The sequence below is a fragment of the Schistocerca cancellata genome, chromosome 4 (genome assembly GCF_023864275.1).
Source record: "Schistocerca cancellata isolate TAMUIC-IGC-003103 chromosome 4, iqSchCanc2.1, whole genome shotgun sequence".
NCBI classification, from domain to species: domain Eukaryota; kingdom Metazoa; phylum Arthropoda; class Insecta; order Orthoptera; family Acrididae; genus Schistocerca; species Schistocerca cancellata.
In genome coordinates this window covers 145,686,612-145,703,957 of record NC_064629.1, presented here as the reverse complement: position 1 = coordinate 145,703,957, position 17,346 = coordinate 145,686,612, and positions in this window count along the sequence as shown.

Genomic DNA, 17,346 nt, shown 5'->3' with positions numbered 1-17,346 from the left:
AGAACTACTTAATCCTACCTAACTTAAGGACATCACACACATCCATGTCCGAGGCAGGATTCGAACCTGCGACCGTAGCGGTCGCGCGGTTCCAGACTGAAGCGCCTAGAACCGCTCGGCCGCAACGGCCGGCCCCCACGCGTTCACGTGTTGATCCAACGACATTGCCAATTACGACTGCAATGGGCATGGGACCATCGGGTTTTGACCATTGATCAATGGAAATGTGTCTGCTTTGGGTGAATCATATTTTTGCTACGCTGCCGAATCCTGCCTCGTGCATCGATGTGTGTGATGTCCTTAGGTTAGTTAGGTTTAAGTAATTCTAAGTCAAGGAGAGTGATGACCTCAGATGTTAAGTCCCATAGTGCTTGGAGCCATTTGATTTTTTAAGGCGCCATGTCACGGACCGTGCGGCCCCTCCCGCCGGAGGTTCAAGTCCTCCGTCGGGCATGGATGTGAGTGTTGTTCTTAGCATAAGTTAGTTTAAGTAGTGTGTAAGTCTAGGGACCGATGAAAAAATGGTTCAAATGGCTCTGAGCACTATGGGACTTAACGTCTTAGGTCATCAGTCCCCTAGAACTTAGAACTACTTAAACCTAACTAACCCAAGGACATCACACACATCCATGCCCGAGACAGGATTGGAACCTGCGACCTGGTGGGAGTAGTATTATACTACGGAAGACATTCTCCTGTGCTTGCATGGGACCTGTAATAATAATCGAAGACTCGCTGACACCTGCGAACCACCTGCATCCCTTCATGCTTCATGTCTTCTGCGACGGCGATGTCATCTTTCAGCACTACAATTGTCCTTGTCCCGGAGCCAGAACCATGCTACAGTGGTTTGAGGAGTGTTATAGTGAACTCACTTTGATGTCTCGGGAAACAAATTTGTCCGCTGTAAACCTTCTGGGTCGCTATCGGCCGCCATCACCACGTAAGGAAATCATCGGCCCGTTACTTACGGGAATTAAATGACGTGTGCTTAGACATCTAATGCCACATACCACCACAAACCTACCAACAAACTGTCGGATCCCTGATATGCAGAATCAATGATGTATTTCGTTGATTGGGTGTCACTTGTGTCATTCGTCTGTACACGAAATTTCCACTCTCCTAAACATCCCTAGGTCCACTGTTTCCGATGAGATAGTGAAGTCGGAACGCGAAGGGACACGTACAACAAGCGTACAGGTGAGAAAACTGCGGCTGTTCATAAGCCACACATTACGCCGATAAATGCCAAACGACACACCGCTTGGTGTAAGGAGCGTAAGCACTGGACGATTGAACAGTGGAAAAACGTTGTGTGGAGTGACGAATCACGCTACACAATGTGGCGATACGATTGCAGAGTGTGGGTGTGGCGAGTGCCCGGTGAACGTCATCTGCCAGCGTGTGTAGTGCTAACAGTAAAATTCAGAGGCGGTGGTGTTATGGTGTGGTCGTTTTTTCATGGAGGGGGCTTGCACCCCTTGTTGTTTTGCGTGGCACTATCACAGCACAGGCCTACATTAATGTTTTAAGCACCTTCTTGCTTCCCACTGTTGAAGAGCAATTCGGGGATGGCGATTGGATCTTTCAACACAATCGAGGACCTGTTCATAATGCACGGCCTGTGGCGGAGTGGTTACACGACCATAATATCCCTGTAATGGACTGGCCAGCACAGAGGGAGCTTACGCATATGAAATACGACCTGCAATCACAGAACCAGAATTTTTATGACCTGAAATACCTGGAAAATTTTCAATAAAATGACCTGAAAATATTTATTACGTGACCTATAAATACTAAAAATACAAAAATTGAGGTATAAAATAAACCAGATTAATAAAAAAAAGCTTTATAGGAGGTGGAGCTAAAATTACAAAAAAGGTAATTAATTTAAAATCGCTGTGTTTTTCTTTAAGAAATCTCGTTGTTTGAAGATGTACCAAAATTTTTTATTATCTTCTTAGAACTATTTCAGTGTGTGACATCAGCATGCAGAGGGTCTCGTAAGTGAGGAAACATTTGTTAATGGACAGCACATGCTTGTACTTAGAAAATCTTCGAGCATTTGCTAAAACAACTGTTGTCTGAACTTTGATAGTTTCCTTTAATTTTAAAAAAGAATCTAAAAAACAGCTCATGACTATCGATACATTTGTTTCTATACTTTATCTGGCACAACTTAACACCAGTGATAAGCAGATGAACCGTCAATTTGCTTTTAAAATCTGTGGATACATTCTTGAGGAACATTGTTGCATTTTTCCTAGCTGAACATGCATTGTTCGTTCTTGCCATCGTTAAAAGTATTAACTGTTTTGTCATAAACGGACATCAAACATAAAAATGTAAAAATTGAAGTAAAATTTTAAAAAATCATTCTTAAAAGTTAAAGAACGTACGGTAGCTATCTGAGGAAAAATGAAAAATTTACATTTCTGTAGTCGGAATATTCGGATTCTTAGTATTTGTGAACAATTCATAGCTCGTAATGAAAGGAAGGTTACATATCAATAAACTCCGGACATTACTAACAAACTACAATAACTTGTATGGACGTTATACATCTGCTATATTCAAAGACTTTTTAGTACAATGTTATTTTTCGCTGTTATAAGCTTATTTCAGCTCCATGGTCATTATCAATCTATCTGCAAACATATAGAGTTGTTAGTGCATGTATCTGTATCTGTTTGTAATTAATAAAAATTTGTATATATCTGTCGTGGTACTTACTTCCGCAACACATCGTTAACGCTGTCGCTGTCTAATATCTTATATTGCTGCATATCATAGATGTGGCGCAGGTGAAATTGTAGGTATGTAATGCATCAGCAGTGGAATTTGTTGCTGGGCAGTATTCGTTAAGACCTATTTAATATTTTTCTTAAGTTTGACAGCTCCAATTGACACCTAAGTCAACGATTTTATATGATTACATAATTATGATGTAATTACATATTGTATTATTATTATGTAATTATACTACATAATATAATTACATAATTATGTAATTACATGCACACTGATGTGTGAAGCACGAGAGTGAATGGATGCGCGAACTGCGTATACAATCGAAAGTTAGGCTTATGAGAGGCCTAGTTGTTAACTGTAAGCCACAAGGGCACGAAAAGTGTGGATAGATGCGTGAGGCTCCAGGAATGTCGAGATCCCGCCCCATAATTGGTTGTTCGTAATCGATGTATGCTTGTAATACGTGGAGCAATAGGAACATTGTCGAAGACAGCGTCCCAACATCTACGACGAACTGTAGGAATGTCATATTTTCGTTGATATTTGAAACATTATGAGGCGTTACCCAGTAACTTGTAGTGACCTTTTCTTTGAATAGTAAGTGTTATATATCAAAGCTTTAGATCCCCAATCTACACTCCTGGAAATGGAAAAAAGAACACATTGACACCGGTGTGTCAGACCCACCATACTTGCTCCGGACACTGCGAGAGGGCTGTACAAGCAATGATCACACGCACGGCACAGCGGACACACCAGGAACCGCGGTGTTGGCCGTCGAATGGCGCTAGCTGCGCAGCATTTGTGCACCGCCGCCGTCAGTGTCAGCCAGTTTGCCGTGGCATACGGAGCTCCATCGCAGTCTTTAACACTGGTAGCATGCCGCGACAGCGTGGACGTGAACCGTATGTGCGGTTGACGGACTTTGAGTGAGGGCGTATAGTGGGCATGCGGGAGGCCGGGTGGACGTACCGCCGAATTGCTCAACACGTGGGGCGTGAGGTCTCCACAGTACATCGATGTTGTCGCCAGTGGTCGGCGGAAGGTGCACGTGCCCGTCGACCTGGGACCGGACCGCAGCGACGCACGGATGCACGCCAAGACCGTAGGATCCTACACAGTGCCGTAGGGGACCGCACCGCCACTTCCCAGCAAATTAGGGACACTGTTGCTCCTGGGGTATCGGCGAGGACCATTCGCAACCGTCTCCATGAAGCTGGGCTACGGTCCCGCACACCGTTAGGCCGTCTTCCGCTCACGCCCCAACATCGTGCAGCCCGCCTCCAGTGGTGTCGCGACAGGCGTGAATGGAGGGACGAATGGAGACGTGTCGTCTTCAGCGATGAGAGTCGCTTCTGCCTTGGTGCCAATGATGGTCGTATGCGTGTTTGGCGCCGTGCAGGTGAGCGCCACAATCAGGACTGCATACGACCGAGGCACACAGGGCCAACACCCGGCATCATGGTGTGGGGAGCGATCTCCTACACTGGCCGTACACCACTGGTGATCGTCGAGGGGACACTGAATAGTGCACGGGACATCCAAACCGTCATCGAACCCATCGTTCTACCATTCCAAGACCGGCAAGGGAACTTGCTGTTCCAACAGGACAATGCACGTCCGCATGTATCCCGTGCCACCCAACGTGCTCTAGAAGGTGTAAGTCAACTACCCTGGCCAGCAAGATCTCCGGATCTGTCCCCCATTGAGCATGTTTGGGACTGGATGAAGCGTCGTCTCACGCGGTCTGCACGTCCAGCACGAACGCTGGTCCAACTGAGGCGCCAGGTGGAAATGGCATGGCAAGCCGTTCCACAGGACTACATCCAGCATCTCTACGATCGTCTCCATGGGAGAATAGCAGCCTGCATTGCTGCGAAAGGTGGATATACACTGTACTAGTGCCGACATTGTGCATGCTCTGTTGCCTGTGTCTATGTGCCTGTGGTTCTGTCAGTGTGATCATGTGATGTATCTGACCCCAGGAATGTGTCAATAAAGTTTCCCCTTCCTGGGACAATGAATTCACGGTGTTCTTATTTCAATTTCCAGGAGTGTATTTGTTATCCCATGTCATTGTCACCTATGGAGGGTCCAAATCCTTTCCGGTTACTAAATGTCTGAGTGTCATTGTTTAAACGCCAAAAGAACATTACTAAGAAAGAACAATAATGCCAATTTGTTATTCTTTCGAGTGAAATTATTAATGATGCCTCAGTAAGTTAACTATTCCGTTCAGTTTAATAAACAGAGAAAAGTTCATTCTTACAATCTGAACGAGAAATAAAATAAACTAAATTAACTTCAGTTAAAGTAGTACTGGCCAAATTAGAACGTAAGTAAAGGAGTATATTTTGCACATGTTATTTTACACTGTTTGTCAAATTGTTATTTTGTGTTGGTTTGGTACGTACTGTATTTCGGCGCTGTAGTTGTGCTGAATGTTAATTATGGATTGTGCATAAAGCAACTACTAAATTAGTTGAGACAGCAAATCAAAATGAGATCCACCTGCAAATTCCGTAAGTTCTGTGCATGTAAGTAAACGTTACTGTGAGGTTACGTAATTCTTACTATAACGAAAAAGGTTTTCACTAATCAATCGTTTTCAGTAACGAGTGTTAACTACCCACACCAAACAAATAATTCTGATTCTATAAACGGTGTAAAGTAATTGCTAACTTTTCCTAGTAGTACTTTGCACTGTGTTGTGTTGCTGTATACATGTGTGAACCTTCTGTTGGCACACGTCTAGTTAATCAAATGTATAATTATTGCTGTTCTCATTCTCGTTTAACTAATGTACAGGAATTGTCCAGTTGGCCTGGTTACGGGTTAATTATTTCTAAATTATTTCATTTAAGTTTCGTTGAGCACTATTCAAGTTAGTGGTACCCCTTTTCGTTTTGTACTTTATTGTGGATGGTTGTACTCTTTTACATATATTCATCAAAACTCAAGTAGGCAGTGAGTATGGGAAGCGGTAAAGTTGTTTTTAAGGATAACATTTTTTACACTTCTCCCTGCTAACCAGTGATTCTCTTCGGAAATTACTGCGTTACAAAATTTTCTTGAAAATATTAGGCTCAAGCAATCATGGTCAATAAATTCACAATAACCACTTAATGAAGGACAGTATTTACACTCTGAGTAGATGGTATATGTTCCATATGACCTATTTTCACACATTTTCAATATGATGTTAACTTATTTTTAAGGCATTATGTAGTGGACTGACAAGACAGCCAGTCCACAGTGACGGGTAACCAAAAGGCACGCGTTTACACACGCTGGCTGGCGTTAGGTCTGAAACAGGATACGTAATGAATGCTATAAAGAAAAGTACGTAGCTGCTGGAATACTTAACTTTAATCCATCATTTGTATACAGCATTCTTGATGATACAAGTGAGACTCTCTCTAGAAATGGTTAATGGCGCCTTGCTAGGTCGTAGCCATGGACTTAGCTGAAGGCTATTCTAACTATCTCTCGGCAATTGAGAGAAAGACGTCGTCAGTGTAGTCGCTAGCAAAGTCGTCGTACAACTGGGGCGAGTGCTAGTACGTCTCTCTAGACCTGCCGTGTGGTGGCGCTCGGTCTGCAATTACTGACAGTGGCGACACGCGGGTCCGACATGTACTAATGGACCGCGGCCGATTTAAAGCCACCACCTAGCAAGTGTGGTGTCTGGCGGTGACACCACACATTAATTAAACCTGGAAACTTTGATGCAAGACTGGTGTAATGTAATAAAATAAAATATGAGCCGTGACTTATATGAAAAAGAAACACACATTAATGCAATGGTTCAGCATAAAAGAGAAATAACTAATGTAGAAGTATTATTAACAGTGTAATATGTTGTTTAATTTGACCCGACGTGTATAACCACTCGGTAAACTAGCTCAGTTCTCAGGATAGTTACGTAATCGTCGATAATTAAGTGTCCTTTTCTCATTTATTCAACACTAGGCTCGTGAGAAGTCGTGTGCTTATTGCACCAAAGAATATTCGCCAAGTCTGTTCGGCGTACACTACTGTAGTACGTAACTTAATATCGTGGTTTCGTCTCGATTCCCCAATATAAGATAACAAGAGTAGCATCTACAAATGAAATCCTGTAATGGAACTGGAATCGGGTGACCAGACCTTTTCTGCCTGGAATGTTATCTCGTGATATAAAGAAAATCTGTAAGTAAAATTGTTAAATTATTAGTAGCTGTCTCCGGTCTCGTGGGATGTGAAATAAAGTTAATTGTCCTAACCGACGGCACGTCTCGTAGATGAGCTAAAAGAAAAATGTTAAAGATGTTTCTAAGATGGAGCCTAACAATGAAAATTCTTCGTTAAGGCCCATATCTGCTTAAGACAATAAAGGTATCAGATTTACGATAGATTGACCACATACACAAATTCTTTTGACAAAATAACAATTATATTTTTCGGGTTTTAAGTACAACTTACATTATCAGCTGGTACAGCAAGATGAGCTTAACACAAGAACGTCCTATTAGGTCCGAATCCAAGCAGATAAGATAAACCAATGACAAAGGAAAGATAGCCCATGCATAGAAGTGCAAGTGTCCATGGAATAACATGTCCATTGTAGTTCTATCTCTTCTTCTTTGGCATACTTGTCGATTATTTATAGAATCTGTCGTAACATTTAGTTTACATTAAAAAAAAAATCCAAGTCCACCCAGGAGAAACAGTACACTGGCCCCCTGGTATGGCTGGGACAAAAGGATGTATTTGGACCAGACGTACCATAGTAGTGTTCAGTTCCACACGATTGTACATGCATGTTTATTCAGTTAGTTTCTAAAATTTGTTTGCGTATATTATTATTTAAAATGCATGTTTTCACAAAGGGTAAGGGAGAGCAAGTATAATCTCCTTATTTGTGTGACAGAAGTTTCAGTCCGGAAAAATGTTGACTAATCTCACCGGAAAACGACACCCCCCCCCCCCCCCCCCTATTCAGGTTCACGGGCATGGGAAAACCGGGAGTCAAAAACCAGCCCAGGGTCTTCGGACTATTACATTTATCTAGTGTCTCAAAAAAAAAAATCACAATCTGAATATTGTTATTGCTTAAGGACATGTTAATTGAATGTTCCCCAAGTGAATTTGGTCAGAGAAAAGATACAGTCAAAGAAAATACAGTGGCAGTAGTTACTTATTGATGTACATTACATAAATTTCTCACATGTGATATTCGGAGCACACTTTTGACTTTTTCCCGCAGTTGCGATAGTCGATTCTCCGCAGTTGCGGTAGTCGATTCTCCGCAGTGACGGCGCTGATGTAACGGAGATGTTGGCGCTGCGATGCTGCAAGCGACGAAGCTGCCTGGCGCACCCCAGTACTCGCGGACAGGCGATTGTTGCGCGGCGGCCGTTGGCCGCCTGGTCAGCTGTTATCGTCTCTGCTTGCGAGCCGTCTCCGCATTGTGTTCGTTGAATGCGCGTGAACATGAAATAACCCATACTAGCATTAGTGTTAACTAATTCCGTAACAGATGTTACCGGCTAGGGGAAAAGAAGAGTTATTAGAAGTTCATTCGTTCAATATTCACTCACGATTGTTTGTTTCAATGTTCTGTAACGTATTCAAGTTTCCGAGTAACCTTTAGTCCAGTTTTCGAGACACGATGTGTCTTCTGTCAAATTCCTTAGAAAATTATACAGTTTATTACTCCGTGACCAGCTAAGTTTGGCACTCTTAGAATGTCCTGTAAACTTTTGTAGTCTCTTTACATAAACTCCAACTCTGTACCGTCGTCCGCAACACGCACGTACGCAGTTGTATAACACACACTGAGTTTTCTACCTTGTCACTATGGTTGGCGTCCAAAGGTAGATTCACTTTGGTTCACACTTACTACCGAGTTCCCTGTGTAAAACATTTAGCTTCACACGATATTACCATTCATATTATTTCGTGAAGTCATCTTTGCTGCACAGCTATAGTCTTCACACATTAACAATTTAAGACTACTTTTTTATATCAGAACAATATAAATTACTATGTCACTCGTCAAACTCCAATTGTAGAGTCTTTTTCTCCTTAAATTGTTAACTGATAGCCGGGCGGAGTGGCCGAGCGGTTGTAAGCGCTACAGTCTGGAACCGCGTGAGCGCTACGGTCGCAGGTTCGAATCCTGCCTCGGGCATGGATGTGTGTGATGTCCTTAGGTTAGTTAGGTTTACGTAGTTCTAAGTTCTAGGGGACTGATGACCTCAGAAGTTAAGTCCCATAGTGCTCAGAGCCATTTTGTTAACTGATAAACAAAATGCACATCGACACAGTCTTGATGCGTTTCTAGTATTTTTTTCTTTCTTACATAGCACACGCTGATGCTTCTACAACTGACATTGTTTCACATTGTCTATTGAAACATTATTTATCCTGTTAAGATTGACATTACATTTTCAGTTTGACAAGTCATGACATTAACATTTTGTCCACATTAGGATTTGATGTTATTTATAACATTTTGTCATCAACTGTCCTCCACCTTTTGTGCCAAAAGTAGACCTTGGGCCATCTGGACTACCGATCCTCAGGCAGTTACATGTGTGTTATGAGCCATGCATCACAGATCCACACCATTAACTATTGTAAATTTTAAGTGAGGAACCGTTTGCCCTAAGACCAGGTCTCAACTTCATGAATACAATCCATGTTTTCGCACACTTCATTTCCTGATAGACCTCAACCTTGAACTTGGTGTCATGAAGTTACTTTCTCTACATGAGATGCTCTCTTCAGTTCTCAATAGTGCCTCTCGGACGCATGCAATTACGTGGCTGAAGGCCACTGCTGGAAGAAACAAACTATCATGTGGTCTCAATAGTGTTCTTAAGTAATCATAATTTGCTTGTTTACAGTCGCACACCGAGAAGTCAATTATTAGTCACTATTTCACATTATTATTTCCCATGTACTCTGGCAAGTTCTTGATCACGTAATACTAAATAACGTTTTATTTACTAAAATTGGGTACTCACAAAAATGCACAAGTAATTATTATATTAGTATATACACACAAAACTGACAACCTTCTGTTAATTGCACCATCAATGCAAGTTATTTGTTGCTACTTCTTTTTGTTTCGAAATCAAGTTCATCCTTCAGACTGAAGGTCTTATTACTACTGTAAGTAGGCTGTTTAGGTTTTTATATTTGTAACGCCACGTAGCGCTCTGTATGAAAATCACTGGCTGTGCTGTGTGCAGTCTGTGGCTGGTTTCCATTGTTGTTTGCTATTGCAGTGTTGGGCTGTTGGCTGTTAATAGTGCGTAGCGTTGCGCAGTTGGAGGTGAGCCGCCAGCAATGGTGGATGTGGGGAGTGAGAGCGGAGTTTTGAGAGCGGATGATCTGGACAGAGACAGTAAATTTGTAAGACTGGATGCCATGAACTGCTATATATATATTATGACTTTTGAACACTATTAAGGTAAATACATTGTTTGTTCTCTATCAAAATCTTTCATTTGCGTCCGCAACTTGTGGTCGTGCGGTAGCGTTCTCGCTTCCCGCGCACGGGTTCCCGGGTTCGATTCCTGGCGGGGTCAGGGATTTTCTCTGCTTGGTGATGACTGGGTGTTGTGTGATGTCCTTAGGTTAGTTAGGTTTAAGTAGTTCTAAGTTCTAGGGGACTGATGACCATAGATGTTAAGTCCCATAGTGCTCAGAGCCATTTGAGCCATCTTTCATTTGCTAACTATGCCTATCAGTAGTTAGTGCCTTCAGCAGTTTGAATCTCTTATTTAGCTGGCAGTATTGGCGATCGCTGTATTGCATTAGTTTGAGTAACGAAAATTTTTGTGAGGTAAGTCATTCATGACAGGTATAGGTTATTGTTAGTCAGGGCCATTCTTTTGTAGGGATTTTTGAAAGTCAGATTGCGTTGCGCTAAAAACATTGTGTGTCAGTTTAAGCACAGTCAAGTATAATTTTTCTAAGGGGACGTTTAACTACCATATCTTATCCCAAAACTACAAAAATATCAATGATACTGACACATGAATATAAAATTTCTTACTTACTAAAGTATTTTACTATCTAGCGTCAAGTACCAATCTGATACACCCATCCGCTTTTCCCACAGCTAGTAAGGCACTACTATAGGGAGAAAGGGACGGTTCAATGATTCCCCAATCCAACATTTTTTTTATTTCCTTCCATACAGCTTCACTTACTCCACGGTACGGAATAAGAAGCATGACAAAACGTCTGATGCTGCTATACCTGCATATCATTTACGTAGCCTTGAATTATTCCGGGTTTTTCCGAAAATGTGCTAGCGTAATCACTCAGTAATTTAGAGAGCTTATGCTGCTTCTCATCGGTTAAATATCCTGACTCCTTTACCTTGGATTGAATCTCCTGTCGTATCTGAACGACTTCTTCGTCATATTGCTCATTTGTTTCAGGATACGCCTTTAGTGGTACATTATCCTGAATATTGAGTATAAAGGGTTCTACTTCTATCTTTTCGTACCACCGACAATACCTATTGTGCCTTGCCATTGTTTTAATCAATGGTAATTGCAAATCCTTGGTAGGCGTTCGCAGGAAGCACAAGCCCTGAGGGATGTCGATTACACTCCTTTCCCTCAGGATGTCCCATCCCAGGATGCAAGTTGCAGTTAAATTTTTAACAATGAGGAACGTGCATAATATCGTATTATTTCCTATTTCTATTCCTGCTTGCACCTGGGCCTTGACACTTTGTGCCTTTCCCTTTAGCGCCCCCGCAATTTTACAATTTTGAACCGGCAACATAGGCAGTCTTTTATTGTCGTTAATAACGTTAAAGAAATCCTCAGACATGACTGACAGAGTCGCTCCTGTGTCAATCAAAACCTTAGCAAGTACACCGTTTACTTTCACGTGCACTGCGGCCTGCACAATCTCTGTTTGCTGGTCAGAACATTTACGCGGTTCGGTGATTAATTCCTCCCACAAATCCTGGCCGTCATTACAGCGCAGCATAGCAATACGATTATTATCATTTTCGAGTCTGCCTTCGCTTCTATTCCTGGTGGTCGAGTGCCGAAGTCTTACATCGACCCCCTGCAGTTTGTTGGCTGGTTATCCTCGGTAACTTCTACTATTTGCACATTGTGCTGTCTATTCGCACTATTTTGTGAGGTACTTGGTTTATTAACCCATGTTGGAGTCGCAGTATACCCCGGCATGGGAATAGCCTCGACGCTATTAATCGGGACTCCTTGCTCCGGTCTATTTGACTGCGCCGACCAGTTAGCAGTCACATTCTGACGCCACTGCCCACCTTGTTTCCTAATTTTAGGTTGAAAATTACTTCCGTAATTCTCATCGTTTCTCCTTTTTCGATTCATCGTATCATTTCTATCCTTCATGGGCGAGCAGTTACCGCTCCAAATACCACTTCCTCTATTCCCATTACCTCCTTTTTGCCCATTCGCTCTCTCATAACTATTGCCGCCACATTCATGTCCCCAATTATTATTTCGGTTTTGATTTCCATAATCGTTATTTCTAGGTTTATGGTTATTATTTATGCTTTGTTGTCATGCATCCTCGTGTATCAAATCTAAAGAATCCACTACCGACATGAATGTCTCTAAATCGTTATCAGGTTCGTGTACCAATTCTCTCCTTATTGAGATCGGCAACTCAGATTTCAGTATGCTAAGCACGTCGCGTGTAGCGATCGGCTCGGACAAGTACAATGTTTTGTTAATATACTTTTCTAAGTATTTTCTGTGTGTTCCTTGCTTGAAATTGTACATCTCTGGATTGTATACCTGTTTCCGCAATCTCTCTTGTATACTAGCCGACCAAAATTTGGCCAAAAATTGTTGCTCGAACTCACAAAAAGAATGACAGCTCTCTGCAAATTTAGATGCCCATAATGTGGCATCTCCGGTAATATATGAGATAACAAGCTGTATTTTTTGCCTCTCCTGCCACGATGCAGGTAACACATTCCTAAAACTTTTTTTATAAATATTACTGTATGACAGGATTTTTTCTCTTCGGAAAATACCTGAAATTGTTTATGTTTCGGTAATGACTCTTCCTGTTTCAGTGTGGTCAGAGTGTGTGCTTCATTGCGAACAATTATCGGGTTATTTTTACCTGTATTCGCTGCATATGGACTGACAGTTACATTGTTTGCTAGTGAGTTTCCACACGCGCCTCGATTTGAAGCATAATTTTCGCCCTGCTGTGTGTTACATGAACGACTGCAACAGGGACTTGAGTGCGGCACAGTTCACGACTCTATTATCATAGTCATTCACTGGCTTTTCTGTAATCTCGGGTCTTACGGGTTCGTGGTTCATGGAGGTACCTTGCTGACTCTTGTGTTCAACATGGTCAAGCATTATAAGCTTCACTTCAGCTACTACCTTTCGCTCAATAGTTAAAAGAGATTTCCTCGATGCCCTTGGGTTAATTGCTTAACTTTGGCATCGAGGGATTCCTGCACCTCTGTGACCTCTGATACCTATCAAGAGCTCAGTTGCAAACGCAGTTCTAAGCAAAGAAGTGAAAGCAGAAAGTTGGAAGGAGTATATAGAGAGTCTATACAGGGGCGATGTACTTCAGGACAATATTATGGAAATGGAAGAGGATGTAGATGAAGATGAAATGGGAGATAAGACACTGCGTGAAGAGTTTGACAGAGCACTGAAAGATATGAGTCGAAACAAGGCCCCGGGAGTAGACAACATTCCATTAGAACTATTGACGGCCTTGGGAGAGCCAGTCCTGACGAAACTCTACCATCTGGTGAGCAAGATGTATGAGACAGGCGAAATACCCTCATACTTCAAGAAGAATATAATAATTCCAATCCCAAAGAAAGCAGGTGTTGACAGATGTGAAAATTACCGAACTATCAGTTTAATAAGCCACTGCTGCAAAATACTAACGCGAATTCTTTACAGACGAATGGAAAAACTAGTAGAAGCCGACCTCGGGGAAGATCAGTTTGGATTCCGTAAAAATATTGGAACACGTGAGGCAATACTGACCCTCCGACTTATCTTAGAAGCTAGATTAATGAAAGGCAAACCTACGGTTCTAGCATTTGTAGACTTAGAGAAAGCGTTTGACAATGTTGACTAGAATACTCTCTTTCAAATTCTGAAGGTGTCAGGGGTAAAATACAGCGAGTGAAAGGCTATTTACAATTTGTACAGAAACCAGATGGCAGTTATAAGAGTCGAGGGACATGAAAGGGAAGCAGTGGTTGGGAGGGGAGTGAGACAGGGTTGTAGCCTATCCCGGATGTCATTCAATCTTTATATTGAGCAAGCAGTGAAGGAAACAAAAGAAAAATTCGGAGTAGGTATTAAAATCCATGGAGAAGTAATAACAACTTTGAGGTTTGCCGATGACATTGTAATACTGTCAGAGACAGCAAAGGACTTGGAAGAGCAGTTGAACGGAATGGATAGTGTCTTGAAAGGAGGATATAAGATGAACATCAACTGAAGCAAAACGAGGATAATGGAATGTAGTCGAATTAAGTCGGGTGACGCCGAGGGAATTAAATTAGGAAATCAGACACTTATAGTAGTAAAGGAGTTTTGCTACTTGGGGAGCAAAATAACTGATGATGGTCGAAGTAGAGAGGATATCAAATCCAGACTGGCAATGGCAAGGAAAGCGTTTATGAAGAACAGAAATTTGTTAACATCAAGTGTAGATTTAAGTGTCAGGAAGTCGTTTTTGAAAGTATTTGCATGGAGCGTAGCCATGTATGGAAGTGAAACATGGACGATAAATAGTTTGGACAAGAAAAGAATACAAGGTTTCGAAATGTGGTGCTACAAAAGAATGCTGAAGATTAGATGGGTAGATCACATAACTTATGAGGAGGTACTGAATAGGATTGGGGAGAAGAGAAGTTTGTGGCACAACTTGACTAGAAGAAGGGATCGGTTGGTAGGAAATGTTCTGAGGCATCAAGGGATCACCAATTTAGTATTGGAGGGCAGCGTGGAGGGTAAAAATCGTAGAGGGAGACCAAGAGATGAATATACTAAACAGATTCAGAAGGATGTAGGTTGCAGTAGGTACTGGGAGATGAAGAAGCTTGCACAGGATAGAGTAGCATGGAGAGCTGCATCAAACCAGTCTCAGGACTGAAGACCACAACAACAACAACCTCTCCGGCCAACGTATTTACTTTATCAGGTAATTCCTGTAAATTCTTCTTCACTTCCGATACCTCAGATTCAACCTTTTCTATCTCGCTGTTAACATGTTCTAATATGCGTTGATCCCTGTTGTCAAGAGCACGATTCAGTTTTTGTATCAACGCTTGTTCGCGTTTGACTAACCGCTCGTCCACTGTGGCGAGTAGGCTAGTCTCAACTTTTTCGAAAAACTCATTCTGGCGTTGGATATCCTCCCCTGCTCTCTTTTCCTCTGCTGTTCCATTAATTCCTGTTTTTTTCTTTCTTTGCTGTTCCATTAATTCCTCTTCTTTCTTTCTTTGTTGTTCCATTAATTCTAATTTCCGGAATAGCTGTGCAAACATATCGCTTGGATTTGCATAGTCGACCTGCGCGCGAACGCATTCGTCTGCTTTCTCGCAGTTGATTTCCCTCGTGGTCTCGACATTTTCTTGTCCGCCCAGCGATTGTATGCTTGGTTGAGAAATGTCAATCTGCGATACCACTCTATCATGTGGGATCGTAGCTTGTTCATTTTCATTAGCTCCCGACCCTGCTGCCAATGAACCAGAAATATTCTCTAATTGGTCATCACTTTCATAATGCTCAACCTCCACACGGTTACGTCTAGTATTTGGCCTAACCATGTTGCTAGCTGATACTAATTAGTTCACACACAAAATTCAGACTATAACTACTCAGCACTGCCTACACTAATAGTGACAATTGAAAAACTAGAAGAAAGCTACAGGTTGTTTTAATTACATGCACCCAGGTGCTACTGACTAGTTTTAATTAGAAACCTGCTCTCGTGCATTCGGTTCCTTACCTTACTGTCTATGTCAGATGTAAGTAACAGCGTTGGTCTGCGATCACTCATTCAGTTTTCGATCAGCTTGCCGTAGTTCCCGTGTGTATGGTACATGAAACGGAAACGTTTTATGCATTAATTACAATTCACTATTTCTGGTATACATACAGGTAATCAACTACAACAATGGAGATAGGTCGTAGGATTCCAGTTTCGATTTCGGCCCCTCTAGTAAGTGTTCAGAGAATTTAGTTATTGGTGGATATGCATCGAGCTGTTTAAACACAAAAAATATACTGATAAGAATTCTTTAAATATTCAATCATAGATGCTGCAGAACACTTACTACCGGCGCCAAGTGTAATGTAATAAAATATGAGCCTTGACTTATATAAAAAAGAAACATACATTAATGCAATGGTTCAGCATAAAAGAGAAATAACTAATGTACGAATATTATTAACAGTGTGATATGTTGTTTAGTTTAGCCCGACGTGTATAAGCACTCAGTAAACTAGCTCAGTTCTCAGGGTAGTTACGTAATCATCCATAATTAATTGTCCTTTTCTCATTTATCCAACACTAGGCTCGTGAGAAGTCGTGTGCTTATTGCACCAGAGAATATTTGACAAGTCTGTTCGGTGTACACTACTGTAGTACGTAACTTAATATCGTGGTTTCGTGTCGATTGCCCAATATAAGATAACAAGAGTAGCATCTACAAATGAAACCCTATAATGGAACTGGAATCGAGTGTCCAGACCTTTTCTGCCTGGAATGTTATCTCGTGATATAAAGAAAATCTGTAAGTAAAATTGTTAAATTATTAGTTGCTGCCTCCGGTCTCGTGGGATCTGAAATAAAGTCTCGTAGATGAGCTAAAAGAAAAATGTTGAAGATTTTTCTAAGATAGCGCCTAACAACGAAAATTCTTCGTTAAGGCCCATATCTACTTAAGACAATAAAGGTATCAGATTTACAATAGATTGACCACATAGACAAATTCTTTTGACAAAATAATCATTATATTTTTCTGGTTTTAAGTACAACTTACATTATCAGCTGATACAGCAAGATGAGCTTAACACAAGAACGTTCTCTTAGGTCCGAATCCAAGCAGATAAGATAAGCGAATGAGAAAGGAAAGATAGCTCACGCATAGAAGCGCAAGAGTACATGGAATAACATGTCCATTGTAGTTCTATCTCTTCTTCTTTGGCGTACTTATCGTTTATTTATAAAATCTATCGTAATATTTGGTTACATTTAAAAAAAAAATCCAAGTCCCCCCAGGAGAAACTGTACACTGGCAGTAGACGGAATTCTCTTATGTCTATGGCAAATTTTGTCACGTGCCTCCAACTCTTTTAGAACATTATCACTGAGAGCAAACCGTTAGCCTGTCTGCTGAGCACTCTCAGCCAAAAAGTCTAAGCATCGAAGTTTAAAGTTCTGCAGTTGGTCGCAAGTCAGATGTGTAGTTTTATTAATGTTAAACGAAATCTTTGCTCCTAAATATAGTTCATCAACAGATTTAAAATGACTGGGGTTTCGATAGTGAACTTCTTTCAGGAGACTTGGTCCTAGATAATTTTC